The 14,459-nt window shown below is 46.3% G+C and overlaps 1 pseudogene; it reads right to left on the minus strand.

Moving 5' to 3' along the window:
• Positions 1 to 14,459, minus strand: part of LOC100437907 (putative HERC2-like protein 3) — a 30,453-nt pseudogene continuing 15,994 nt past the window's right edge.

Here is a 14,459-nt window from a genome sequence, read left to right on the forward strand (position 1 = left end):
CGGCTAATTTTTGTATTTTTAGTAGAGATGGGGTTTCACCATCCTGGCCAGGCAGTTCTTGAACTCCTGACCTCGTGATCTACCCGCCTTGGCCTCCCAAAGTATTAAAATTTTTTTTTTTGAGACGGAGTCTTGCTGTGTCACCCAGGCTGGAGTGCAGTGGCCTGATGTCGGCTCACTGCAAGCTCCGCCTCCCAGGTTCACGCCATTCTCCTGCCTCAGCCTCCCGAGTAGCTGGGACTACAGGCACCTGCCACGATGCCCGGCTAATTTTTTGTATTTTTTTAGTAGAAACGGGGTTTCACCGTGTTAGCCAGGATGGTATCGATCTCCTGACTTTGTGATCCATCCGCCTCGGCCTCCCAAAATGCTGGGATTACAGGGATGAGCCACCATGCCCAGCCAAGTATTAAATTTTTTATTTGAAAAATCTCCCCTCTCCGAAGATCTCCCAGCATTTCTGAAGAGGTCTCTACCTAGGTAAGGAGAAGAAACAATTCTTGGCTGGGTACAGTGGCTCACGCCTGTAATGCCAGCACTTTGGAAAGCAAGGTTGGTGGATTCCTTGATCCCAGAAGCTCAAGATCAGCCTGGCCAATATGGTGAAACCCCATCTCTACTAAAAATACAAAAATCAGTCGGATGTGGTGGTGCATGCCTGTAATCCCAGCTACTTGGGAGGCTGAGGCAGGAGAATCGCTTGAATCTGGGAGGTGGAGGTTGTTGTGAGCTGAGATCACGCCATTGTACTCCAGCCTGGGCAACAAGAGTGAAACTCTGTCTCAAGCAAACAAAAAAACAAAACAAAAACAAAAAACACAGTGTAACATGTTATTATAAAGTCACTGCTCAGGGACCAACTTGTCCCCTCCTGTGCCTCTAGAGGGAAGCTCCCTCCCACTGTTCTTTAGAGTTTTATATCTTAAGTACAGGAGTCAACAAACTAGGCCTATGCACCACATCTGGCACCCAGCCTTTATTTATTTTTTCAGATGGCGTCTCACTCGGTCACCCAGGCTGCAGTGTGGTAGCACAATCTCAGCTCACTGCAACTTCCGCCTCCCAGATTCAAGCAATTCTCCTGCCTCAGCCTACTGAGTAGCTGGGATTACAGGTGCGTGCCACCATGCCCAGCTAATTTTTGTATTTTTGGTAGAGATGGGGTTTCACCATGTTGGTCAGTCTGGTCTTGAACTCCTGACATCAGGTGATCCGCCTGCGTTGGCCTCTCAAAGTGCTGGGATTACAGGCATGACCCATGATGCATGACCCAGCCTTTTTTAAAATGAAGGTTTTGGCTGGTGTGGTGGCTCACGTCAGTAATCCCAGCACCTTGGGAACCACTGTGCCTGGCAAATCCTTTGACATTTTTTGAAACTTTGTTTGAGCGTATGACCCACTTAGCATATGACTGGATTTTATGAACATTTTCTGTGTGCATAAAAGAATGTCTTCTATAGTTCTGTTAGATATGTATTTGTATAAAATGTATAAAATTTTGGCTGGACGTGGTAGCTCATGCACATAACCCCAGCACTTTGGGAGGCTGAGGTGGGTAGACTGCCTGAGGTCAGGAGTTCAAGAGCAGCCTGGCCAACATGGTGAAATCTCACCTCTACTAAAAATACAAAAATTAGCCAGGCGTGGTGGCAGGAGCCTGCAATCCCAGCTACTCGGGAGGCTGATGCAGGAGAATTGCTTGAGCCCGGGAGGTGTTGGTTGCAGTGAGCCAGGATCACGCCACTGCACTCCAGCCTGGGCGACAGAGTGAGACTCCATCTCAAAAAAACAAAAACAAAAAAAACCAAAAGCAAAACATTAAAATATGTTAAGAACGCATAAATCAGAATGAAGATAAATGATGTTAAAGAGAACTAAGGTCTTTGCATTGTTTAAGAGAATATACTAAATAATAATAGATTTGAATGAGTCAAAAATAAATGTTATAATTAATATCTTCAGTAAGTACTAAAACTAAAAATGTATATAACATATACACTCCTTATAGACAGAGTGAGACTCTGTCACAAAAAAATAATAATTAAAAAAAATAGAAAAGTTAGCTGAGCATGGTGGCACCGGCCTGTAATCCCAGCTACTCAGGAGGCTGAGACAGGAGAATTGCTTGAAGCCAGGAGGCAGAGGTTGCACTGAGCCAAGATCATGCCACTGCATTCCAGCCTGGGCAACAGAGTGAGACTCTGTCTCACAAAGAAGAAAAGTGATATATGCATACAGTGGAATATTATTCAGCCATTAAAAAGGATGACGTTCTGACACATGCTACAATACAGATGAAGCTTGAAGACATTATGCTAAACGCAAAAGGATAAATCTTACATGGTTCCATCTAGATGAGGTATCCGGAGTGGTCATATTCATAGAGACCAAGGTTAGATTCAAGGTTACCAGGGTTGGGGTAAGGGGAAGTAGGGTAGTTAAACTGCTTAATGGGTACAGAGTTTCTGATCAGAGTGGTGCAAAGTTTTGGTAAGAGAGAGTTGTGATGGTTGTGCAACTCTGTACTTAAGGTACTTAATACCCTGAATTATAAACTTAGAAAATGATTAAGTGGCTAATTTTAAGTTATATATATTTTGCCACAATGAAAAATACAATAAAAGGTATATAAATTAAAAACCTCACTCTCCATCTAACCAATTCCACATGCCATGCAACTAAACACTTACTAGTTTCTTGAGATTCTTTTAATGTTTCTTTATGGAAAAACAAGCAAACAAGCCTAGTTACTCTAATTCTTCCCCGACACTCCATCCTGATTTTTTTAAAAAGCCAGCCAGTCATCAGTGGGTAGGACCGTCACTTCCGTTTCACTGTACTCACTCTACAGAATTACCGTATACATAGGAACCTTAAAATAACAAATTCCAATACATTGTGGTCCACAATAAGTATTTCATTAATATTTGGTGGAAGAGAGAATATAAACATTCTGCCATACCTGGTTCATTTATTCTGCCAAATGTATGCCTGGTATTGTGTTTTTCGGTCTTGAAACACATTTCACAAAAATCAAAGTCATCACAGTTTCTGCATTTGAATCTGGATCCATTGATAGGAAACATCTGACATCCATCACACCTATTTGTAAAATAGCAACTGAGTTAAGAAAGGTCATTTATTAAACTTACTTCAACAGAAAACCATTCGTCCCAAAGCAAATCTAGCAATCATAAAAATAACTCACGTAACCCCAGGATGAATACTGGGCACCAACTCCATTTCTGATAGCAACCCAGTCCAGTGAGACTGCTGGGGAAAGTCGACAATGATATCTTTTCCATTGGCACTGAAAGCTAGGACAGAACACAAATCACCTGATCCATCTTCCTCTTCACCAATAAAAACCTGAACTTAAAACTGCACCTAGCCATGTCATACTACATTGTAGTTATTTGTTTTTTACAAAGAGTCTATCTTTTAGAGATAGGTACTAAAATGCTTATGGATGAAATAATACATGATGTCAGCGCCTGGTTTCAAAATAATCACAAGAAGGGAGCATGAATAATTTTGGCTGTGAGGCGACAATCGTTAAAGCCAGGTAATGAGCACATGGAGGTTCATTGTAAACTACATTCCTTACTTTTGCATTAGGTTTAAAATAGGACATTTGGGTTTTTAATTACACCAAGTCAACAATTCCATATAATACCTTTGGTATCTCAGGGAATAAAAACCACATTAATAACTTGAAGACTTCTTTTGTCCTTTGATAAGGGCAACGTGTCACTCAAAACAAAGAAACCAAATTCTTATTTTAAAAATTTGTCTTGTTTTGATTTGCAAATATTTTAACAATCTCTTAAGCAAAGAAAAATGTTTAAAGTAAAATATTAAATAATCCATTTGTTCTTATGTAACATGAGAAGCTCTAGGAACCTCTCACCACTGTGGAACCACCACCAACTGTGGCCATTTTCTAAGCGATCTGATGAAAAGAGAGGCTTCCACAAGGTTCAGATGAACAAACAAACAATCTCTTTATGGCATCAAGAGTTTATAAAACTATACACATACTTATTTCTCATGCAACTGTTAAAACGGACATAGTATACCTTTCAAAGTGTGCCACGGATTTGATTTGGAATCTCAATAGTATCATATTAAACCAGTTCCTAATTCCCACCATTAGCACATTTCCATTTCTTAAATTCAGTCCTAAATTTTTATACAGCATGAAAAAGGGAGCCAGGCGTGGTGGCTCACGCCTGTAATCCCAACACTTTGGGAGGCCAAGGCGGGCGGATCAATAGGTGAGGAGTTCGAGACCAGCCTGGCCAACATGGTGAAACCCCATCTCTACGAAAAATACAAAAATTAGCCAGGCACGGTGGTGGGCACCTGTAATCCCAGCTACTCTGGAGGCTGAGACTGGAGAATTGCTTAAACCCGGGGATGGAGGTTGCAGTGAGCCGAGATGGCGCCACTGCACTCCAGCCTGGTCAGGGGAGGAGAAAGAAAAAGCAGTCCTGACAGTCAGGAGATGGCCTGTTAATGTCAGTGTTAGGCCATTTCACAGAACAACTGACAGGACAAGTTGACAGAACACGAACATCAGATAAGGCCACTCTGTGACTGATGAATCAAGGCACAACCAAAACCCCTCCTTAACCATGTGTGATTAAAGTTGAGTCTGATCCAAACCACAAACAACCACACAGTCCCCTATCCTGGTGATATGAATGACTGCTTCCTTACCAATCATGACATTAGCATGGCTCCGTTCTTTCTGCCTGCCAGGTAAATTTATTAAGACATCCTGTCTTAGAATTACCCCTGCTTTCTCGACCCCTCCCACAAATACCCAACATAAACTTCATTAGTCCTTGCTCACTCCCTCTGATGGAGACACCCATTCCCCAAGGTGTGTGTTCTCCTGCACTGCAATGAGTTGACATTAATAAATCTGATTGTTTCACTGCAGGTGAGTTCCTCTGTGGCCTTTGGCAGAAGGCAATGACAAGCAAAGGAACACTCTTATCTCTTTCTTCACACTTGTTTTCTTTTTTTGTGTGCTTGAACAAAAAGAAATACTAAGTACACATGCGTTAATGAAAAGTTAACATCAGGAATTTTATTACCCAGATAATATTACCTTTCACAACCCCCACACTCTGATGAGTCACAGATCCCCATTTGTATTTTGGTGTGGTGACAGAGGCTTTGACCCGCACTTTATCACCAATCTTGATGTGGGAAGAACTTGGTGGAGGATAGCCTACAGATTTCAATAACAAATCATTATAATCAGTATTCATTTATGGGAATTCTGTCTCTAAGAAAAAGCAAAAGCACTGAACAAAGAATGTGCTCACCTATAAGTTCAGCATGAATGTACTTAACCCAGTAGGTGCCCCCTTTCTGCTGCCAGTCACACTGCATATTGAGATCATGCAATCCATCTCTGTCCAGTTTGATGACTTTGCCAACATCACCTTCGCACACTTCTTCGTACGCAGGTCCAGGTCCACTTGTCCTGCGGAAGGAAAGACTCAGTGAGAAGGGCGTGCCCTGCTCAGACTCCCTTCTCGCCAGCATCAAGCCTCCGCCACATGGTGATGAGTAACGCTCTGCCCTTCAGGAATCTGCCGACCGCACACACTGTCCGTGACGAAGGGCTCGCCTTTCCCAGTGTTACACTCGGTGCTTCTGGGTAAGCACCTTCTGCCTCCTGGGTCTTCCTTCCCTGCTCTCCAGGCACCTAACTTGATAGGACGCAGGATTCAATGGGTTTAACATGGTTAGAACCATGTCAGCTACTATTAATATGATCAAATGTTCCCCAAGTTGCTGAAGGTTCAGCTGCTTTCACTCTTCTTCTAAGACTCCTCTGAGAGAATCTGTCAGCCCCACTAGCTCTTTAACTGATGAAGATGGCAGCAATGCCCAAGGCTTATCTGAATACAGAGGCCGCAGAAGCAGCACAGAGAGTGTGGGGTGGGAAGGAAGGAGGGCTGCAGGTGCCGCTCAGGCACTGGCTCGACTAACTGGCAGACAGGTTTATTCACCACGATGGGAAACGGCAGCTACTAGAGAAAGCCAGCTGAATTTCGGACATGTTGTGATTTGCATGCACTGCACCTCCAACCAGAGATGTGAATGGGAAATCCAGACTTGAAAGTGCTTACATCATAAATGCTGAAGCAGCAATCCTAGGTCTGTGGGAGCAAGAGGGGAGAAAACGTAGGTCTGTGGGAGCAAGAGGAGAGAAAACTCAAGAAGAGTGGGCAGAATATGCCATAGTTATGGGTGAAGCCACACAGACTTCCAGGATATAAAGAACGAGCAGAGAGAAGAGCTCCCTAGAAACATGGAAAGAAACTCAGGAGAGCTGCATTCTAGACCCAAAGGAAGGCAAAGTCAAGCAAGTCTACAGTCTCAGCCACCCTGAATGCCACAAGCAAGCCAGGTGCTTCCGGGACAGAGGCCCCTGGATCCGGCAGGGAACAGACCGTGAGCCATGGTCCAACAGGGTGACTGGGCCACAGGGCCCTGGGATGGAGGGGAGGAGGGAAGAGGTGAACACAGACTTCTCTTCCGGGATAAAGGGTGACACGGAGAAGAGGGTGTGAGCCATGGGGTTCTTCAAGTGTGGCTCCGAACATGGCAACAAAGGCTGACTCGAAAACACTCATTACCACGAACACAGGGTTACATTGCCAACCGCAACTCAACAAATGGTGGGCCCAGGTGAACCCCAGGACTTTAGCACGTCTGTGAACTCATTCATAAAAGAACACTGTACAAACAACACGAGTTTAAGACGGCAGCTATTTCATCAAGAAGCACCATGTACTGACCTGCAAAGGCCTGTTTAGTTGATTTCTTTATTTTGTGCTTTTCTAACTTGCTTCCAGCGAGGTTCACCAACTGAGCCCAGACAGACAGCATGGGCTCTGTGAAGGGCAGGCTGTTCACATTAAAGGCCACGGCAGGGAGCTGGAGAGGACACAGAAGCTGTCAGCGTGTGGCCAGTATGACTAACCAATGAAACGTGCTGAAAGTCATCAAAACCATGGGCTTAATCCTGAAATGCCACACATACCCGGAAGCCTTTTTATAGCTGAGAATAATCATTTTTTAAAATGACATAAAAGGCAAGATAGAGACTTATACATATAATAAGTATAATCTATATTAATTTTTCTTTACAAACCTGTCAACAGTAATTACATCAGTGTGGTGGTTACTATCTTCTCAGGTATTTTCTATATACTTCAAAAGTTTTCTACAACATGTACATATTCCTATAATAATAAAAAAGAGTACTTTATAGAAAATATAGTCAGGCCGGGCACAGTGGCTCACGCCTGTAATCCCAGCACTTTGGGAGGCCGAGGAGGGTGGATCACCTGAGGTCAGGAGTTTGAGACCAGCCCGGCCAACAGAGTGAAACCCCATCTCTACTAAAAATACAAAATTAGCCAGGTGTGGTGGCACACACCGTAATCCCAGCTACTCAGGAGGCTGAGGCAGGAGAATCGCTTGAACCCGGGAGGCAAAGGTTGCAGAGGGACGACAAGATCGTGCCATTGCACTCCAGCCTGGGTGACAAGAGCAAGACTCCATCTCAAAAAAAAAAGAAAAAGAATATACAGTAACATTGCACTTGGGCTACATGAAAATAATGTAAATGGCTCCTTCTCCCTGTGCATCCTTGATTCATAGGTTAAGATAACAGTAGCTGCTACATTAAGTCACGTCACTCAAAACAACTAAGCATTTTCTACATGAAGAAAGGCTGTTTTTTTTTTAAAGGTGTTTAAACATGTTTAAGTTTTTTTTAAATTTGAGTTGTTTAATAAAAAGTAGACTTCATAAATTCACATTTTAAAATAATTAGAACTACCTCATAGATGCATGGTACCTTCTAGGTTGCTAAAGCCCTCTCCGTGTCTCTGAGGCTGAAACACACACGAACCACTGCTTTAGGTGCCCTGAGAGACAGGCCCTGCTCACCAGAGAAGCGCAAGCTCACACAGCTTCCTGGAAGGCAAACTTGAAGTACCAGAATCAAGTTCTTTCAAGTGCTAATGTTGGTGCTGGGTTCTAGTGTAAAGCCAATTTCCCTTATCATACAGTAACTGCGCACAAGTTCACCTACTGGTTTCAGCTGATTCAATGGGCAAACGCGACATGTCTGCATGTCAGAGAACTGCATGGTGATTTTGCCCTTCGGGGTGATGCGAGTCACAGTGCCTTCTCCAAACTCATCGTGCACAACTTGGCCGCCCAGGCGCAGGCAACCATCGATGCCTCCAATCACGGCCAGGACCGCCATGAGGCCCCCCACTTCAGGGTTCTCGGAGTCGGGGAAGTAGTCCTCTAACTAGGCCTAGTGCAGACCAAACAGCGAGCTCCACCAAGGACACTCACGGAGCTGCCCAATCCCTACAGGTTTACCGTTCAACTAAATTAATTCTGAGAACACAAACCCACCCCTTCAGAAGGCCTTCCCGCAAAGCTGTGGGTGATGGAGCGGAGCTGGGAGTTGATGTACTTGTTGATGAACCCATTCCACTGAGTCAGGGAGTGCAGCGTGCGCAGCAGTGCCACCACCTCCTCTGCCAGGGTGCTGCTGTGGGTGGCAGTCAGTGAGGCCTGCGGGCGCACCCTGTGCCGCCTTGGCGTGGACTCTGAGGAGGTAACAAGGGGAGAAGCTGCTGCACCGCTCTTCACCAGGGCACAGGGAAGGGAGACGGCCACCCACCTCTGAGTGACGACACTGTGCCGCTCTTCACCAGGGCACAGGGAAGGGAGACGGCCACCCACCTCTGAGTGACGGCACTGTGCCGCTCTTCACCAGGGCACAGGGAAGGGAGACGGCCACCCACCTCTGAGTGATGGCACTATGCCGCTCTTCACTAGGGCACAGGGAAGGGAGACGGCCACCCACCTCTGAGTAAGGGCACGTCGGGGGGAGCAGGTAGTGAGCAAGCTCCCCAAGAAGTCAAACAGCTTCTCCACGAGGCATTTCATGTCCCTCGCCCTTTCGGTCTTGTCCCATGATGGAAGGACTGCTTGCAACAAATGCACAGCTAAGATCTGATAAAAGAAAATTTAAAATGACAAGCATTAAAAAAAAATCTGATTAAGAAACTAGAGATTGTTATTTTCTCTTTTCTTTTTTGAGACAGAGTCTCGCACTGTCACCCGGGCTGGAGTGCAGTGGCACGGTCTCGGCTCACTACAACCTCCACCTCCCAGGTTCGAGCGATTCTGCTTGCCTTAGCTTCCTGAATAGCTGGGATTACAGGCACCCACCACCAAGCCCAGCTCATTTTTTTTGGATTTTTAGTAGAGACAGGATTTCACTATGTTGGCCAGGCTGGTCTCAAACTCCTGACCTCATGATCCACCTGCCTCGGCCTCCCAAAGTGCTGGGATTACAGGCATGAGCCACTGCGCCCAGCCTCTCTTTATTTTCTGTTCTCATAATGCAAGTAATCATGTGAAAATGTTGAGATTCATTAGTTTACAGCCAGGTAATTACACTCAAGTTGATTAGTGATTAGGATTGTCAGGGACTTTAGAAAAAAACAACATTACAGATGCATGTGTTTAATTAAAAAAGAATTATTTTTAGTTTAATTCTTAAGAGAATTACACTACAAATTCTGTGAAGCAGACGAGTGAGTAGTTGCAAGATTTACCACTTAAGAGAAAAGCAGGTAAACTAAAGGTTAGCAACTTACCAATTATCAAGGACCTCTGCCCCTTGCCTCCAGAAAATCTACCCTGTCACTTCTAGACCCCTTCTGCACTCGTTACTGAATAAAGGCCCCTGAATCTGAGGGCAGGGAACTTCAGTACATGGAGGCCTCTCTCAGGGAACTGGTTTTGCCTGGCAGCACATTACCTGTCTCTGCAGCGAGGCAGCAGTGAAGGGTGCGTGCCCTTCCACGACCTTCATGAGCAGCGTGATCCGCTGCGGGGAGCTGAGGGCGCCGCACACCTGCGGCGTGAGAGCGATGCTCTGCACAAACCCCAGCATACATCAGCTCTGGTGTTGCTCCCTGTACATCAGCCTGTTTGGAGAAGCTGCGGGAGGGAAAATAGATATGCTTGGTTAACAAGTCCCTAAAGACAAATCCCTAAAGATAAATCCTTACTTTTTGTAATCAACTTATTTTATTTTCTACAATAAGCTCCTTTAAAATATATTGCAGTTTGTAAATTAATTCAAACTAATTCAAAGTGAGAAGTGGAAGGCGGCTTTTAAGTTAGTTCAAGAAACATTTCCGAATTTTTTTGTTTGATTTTTTTAGAGATGGGCCCTCACTATGTTGCCCAGGCTGGTCTAAAACTCCTGGGCTCAGGTGATTCTCCTGCCTTGCCCTGCCAAATAGCTGGGACTACAGGCATTTTTAAAACCTTGTAAGCATGTGTAGTAAAAGTAGTTAGGGAATTTTAGCTATACATTGTTTCTAGGCAATAGGAAAATGATCTATAATTCAAATAGCAGTAATTTGCAACAGTGCATCTATTATATTTTTAATTTCGTGTTTTAAATATCTCCACATTTGCTTATATTTAATCTGCACCACTTAAATACTTTTTTTGTATTTTTAGTAGAGACAGTTTCCAATCCAAGTTTAATACATCTGCATTAACAAAATGAGTTTTTCACTAGGTTTACACCATTGGATTCTGGCACCAGTAGGCCCACCTCTGCTCTGCCTGGCTCTAGGACTCCACTACTCCCTGAATGGAGGCTGAGGCTTTGAGGCTGGGCCCCCCGAGGGACCCCGCCCACAGCCCCACAGGACCTGCTCTCCCTCCCACCTCCCCCACCCTGCCCTCAGCTATCCAAGCTTATGAGGACACCTGCCTTCCTTCAGCACACTCACATGAGCTCACACACACACACTCACTCTCACACCCTCATATGCATCCTCACACTCACACCCATACTAAGTTATTCAGACACACTCATGGGCACTCACACACCCACCCTCACACTCTCAGGTGCACCCACCACTGTCACAATCACTAAAACACACACAATCCCAGTCACACATATGCACACACAACAGATGCAAGCTGACACACTCCTATGCACTCTCACATACACTTACCCCTCCCAATGCATACAAAAACTCACATATGCACTCACACTCCTAAACACTAGTCACAACTGATTACTCACCCACTCACACCTTTACCCACACACTTTCTCACTTTACACTCACACCTACACTGTTATAACCTCCCACTCACTGACACGAGCAAAATACTCACATTCACTCAAACGCATTCACAATAACGTCACTCGTGCTCACACAGATACAAGGCACTCATACACATTTACACAAATGCTCGCACTCAATCGCACACTTACACATGAGTGGGTGCTGCCACCCACTCATACTTCCTCACACTCACCAAGCCTGACTCACACTTCATCTCATTCGCACACCCAGTAATCCCCTCACACTCATGCCCCCCTCGTGCTCACCCTCACACACACATACTGATTCAATGTACTGACGCTTTCACTCCCACTTCACCTGAATGTAGTCACCTGCCCACTCACACGCTCTCATGGACATACACACCACTCACATAATGCACGCATACACACACCCACACAACCACATGCTACAAACACACCGTCACACTTGCAACACAAACGCTCAGCCACTTGCCCATCGACCGCTAACACACTCACTCCCATCAATATCTGCGGATGCTCCAGCACACCACTAATACACGCATGCTCTCACACACACTGGAGCACGCCCACATACCCACCCACACTCACATGTGCTCACTCTCAGTCACAGGCACACTCACCCCACTCCCTCAGCTCACATTTCTCATACTTACTCTCCACACACACAAACACTTTATGGATTAAACTGTGCCTGTCCCCCAACTTCACATACATTCAGAACCTCAGAATATGATCTTATTTAATGAGGTCTCTGTAGACGTCATTAAGGTAAGAATTTAGGTGACATCATGTTGGATTAGAGTCAAAGAAACTCAATGAAAGAGTCCTTTCAGAGACAGAAAAGGACATGCAGAACACAGGGGCAGGGGCCATGTGAAGACGCAGGCAGAGACTGGCACAATGCGTCCCCACACCGAGGAAGCCTGGAGCTCCCAGAAGCTGGACGAAGTAGGGAAGGACCTTCCCCTAGAGCCTGTGGAGGGAGCATGGCCCTGCCCGCACTTGGATTTGCGATTTCTGGTCTCCAGAACTCTGACAGAACAAATTTGTTGTTTGAAGCCAGTGTTATGGGTTAAATTCAGAATTGCAAAATTGGTATGTTGAAGCCCTAACCTCTACCGTACCTCAGCAGGTGACCTTGTTTGGAAACAGGGTCGCTGCAGATGTAATCAGTTTGATGAGGCTGAATGATGTCCCTATGAAAAGGGGAGATTTGGAGGCGACTCACACACAGGGAGAATGCCATGTGAAGATGACGGCAGAGATCGGGGTGACACCTCTACAAGCCGAGGAACGCTAAAGAGGCCAGCAAACTCCAGAAGCTGGGGCAGAGCCCTGAAGCAGCTTCTCCCTCACAGCCCCAGAAGGAACCACCCTCGATCTCAGCCTTCCAGCCACCAGAACCATGAGAATTTCTACTGTGTAAGCCCCCAAGTTTGTAGTACTTAGTTACAGCAGCCACAGGAAAGGAATCCACACACATCCACACCCACCCACATGCACACCCAGACACGACAAGCGTGCGGCCCCCAGCGCTGACTCCCTGGGCCCTCGATCTCTCATTCCATACATGTCTTGTCCGTCGTTCCGCTTTCCACTAACATTCGCAGCAGTCCGCATAAAGTCTTGGTGGCTTCGCTCTGCATGATCTCAGCATGAACTCCGGCAGACAGACAAAGAGTCTGCAGTAAGTTAATAGTGCTGGTAAACATCATTGCAGTGGGGTGAATGTTCCTTTCAGTTTGTTCGGCTTCTAAAAAAAATAATCAAAATAACAAATTATATTGGCAGCCCCAGCCTCTTGGATGGTCTTACGAAGCCCAGCCATGTGAAGCTTCACATGTCTTTTAGGAACAGCTAAGAAATGTCACGAAACCTCCTCCCACAACCTGGATCTCCACAGATAGGATCTAGCTTTCTTGGTGCACCCCTAAATTCTCACTTCTGCTTCCCTAGAAGCGATAAAGTGCTGACTAACTCCACATTACATGAAGAGTTCAGAGTCAGGGACCACAGAGAAAAGGTAAAGGCAGGTAGAAGGTGGGGTGTGCTTTGGCGGGGGCTCTCACTGGAGGAGGAGGTGATGGACCAAGACTGCAGGGCAATTCCACCAGGCCTCGGCTCACTCGCTCAGATGCAGGCTCAGCACCAACCACATGAGACTCACTGGTAGTGCAGCTGCCCCGGCCTGGCCACCACATTCTCAAAGAGGGGTGGGTGCACACATGAGAGGAAAATGCAGAAAGTCAGTTCCAGCCAGATTGCCAGATCCCACAGCCACTCCACGCACCTGCATCGGAGGTGCCTGGGAGCTTATTTAAATTGCAGGCTCCGAGGACAGAGCGCCAGCTGCAGATGTGTCCTGACATCCCATTCTAAGGCCCAGATGGCAGTGGTGGCAGCCAGCACCTGGACAGTTTGTGGGCTGCCTTGGACTAAATGCCTTCCTGAGTCACCCACCAGAGTCGTCCTCTGTGTCCGAGTCCTCTGCTGAGGGCTGTGCAGCGGCCGGCAGCTCTGCCAACTTGAGGTCATATTTTCCTTCTTTCCCCATCCTGTAGGAGTTGGTGCTGCCCGTGTCCCACTGGACTCTTATCCACCCGTCCTCTCCCAGCTCACCAATCACTCGGCCTAGGCCTGGAGGAGGCCCATCCTGAGAAAGCCAAAGGAGAGATCAGTTAGGAGGGTGCGTGCCATGCCCTGGTCCTTCCATGGCTCCCAGCAGACCTGCCACACAGATGTCGCCATATGCCACCCTGTCTGTCAGGGGCTGTCCCCAGACACAGATTTCACCTCTCCTACAAAATGTGTGCTTGCATCATTTTAAATTAAATGGCATAAAATAACGTGATCATGCTGCTTTACCAAGGAAGTCGGGGAAATCTCATCTCAATGAAGATCCTCTGAGTCAATGCAGAGACAGGGCTTTGCAGCAAGTCCTGACCCCTCCATCCCTCACAGGCCTTGCAAGAGCGGAAACCTGAAACAAGCACCAGCACCTCCACATTCCCTTTGCTTCAGTTTCCCCCGGGCTCCAGGGGGAAGCTCTGTCTCTCACTTCTGCAGGAGAAAGCTGTTTCTAGGATGGATGCTGCTGTCTCCAGACACTGCTATTTCTAAGATGACTGTGACAAAGCCGGGGCTTACCAGCGTGGCTGAGAAAAGCTAGACAGAACATGGGAAGGTGAACACTGCCCTAACTTAGCTAGGGCTGTGGTAAGTGACTTCCACCTGGGGGCACCTGGCAGAGATTTAGAAG

Source organism: Pongo abelii, chromosome 16 (genome assembly GCF_028885655.2).
Source record: "Pongo abelii isolate AG06213 chromosome 16, NHGRI_mPonAbe1-v2.0_pri, whole genome shotgun sequence".
Classification (NCBI taxonomy): domain Eukaryota; kingdom Metazoa; phylum Chordata; class Mammalia; order Primates; family Hominidae; genus Pongo; species Pongo abelii.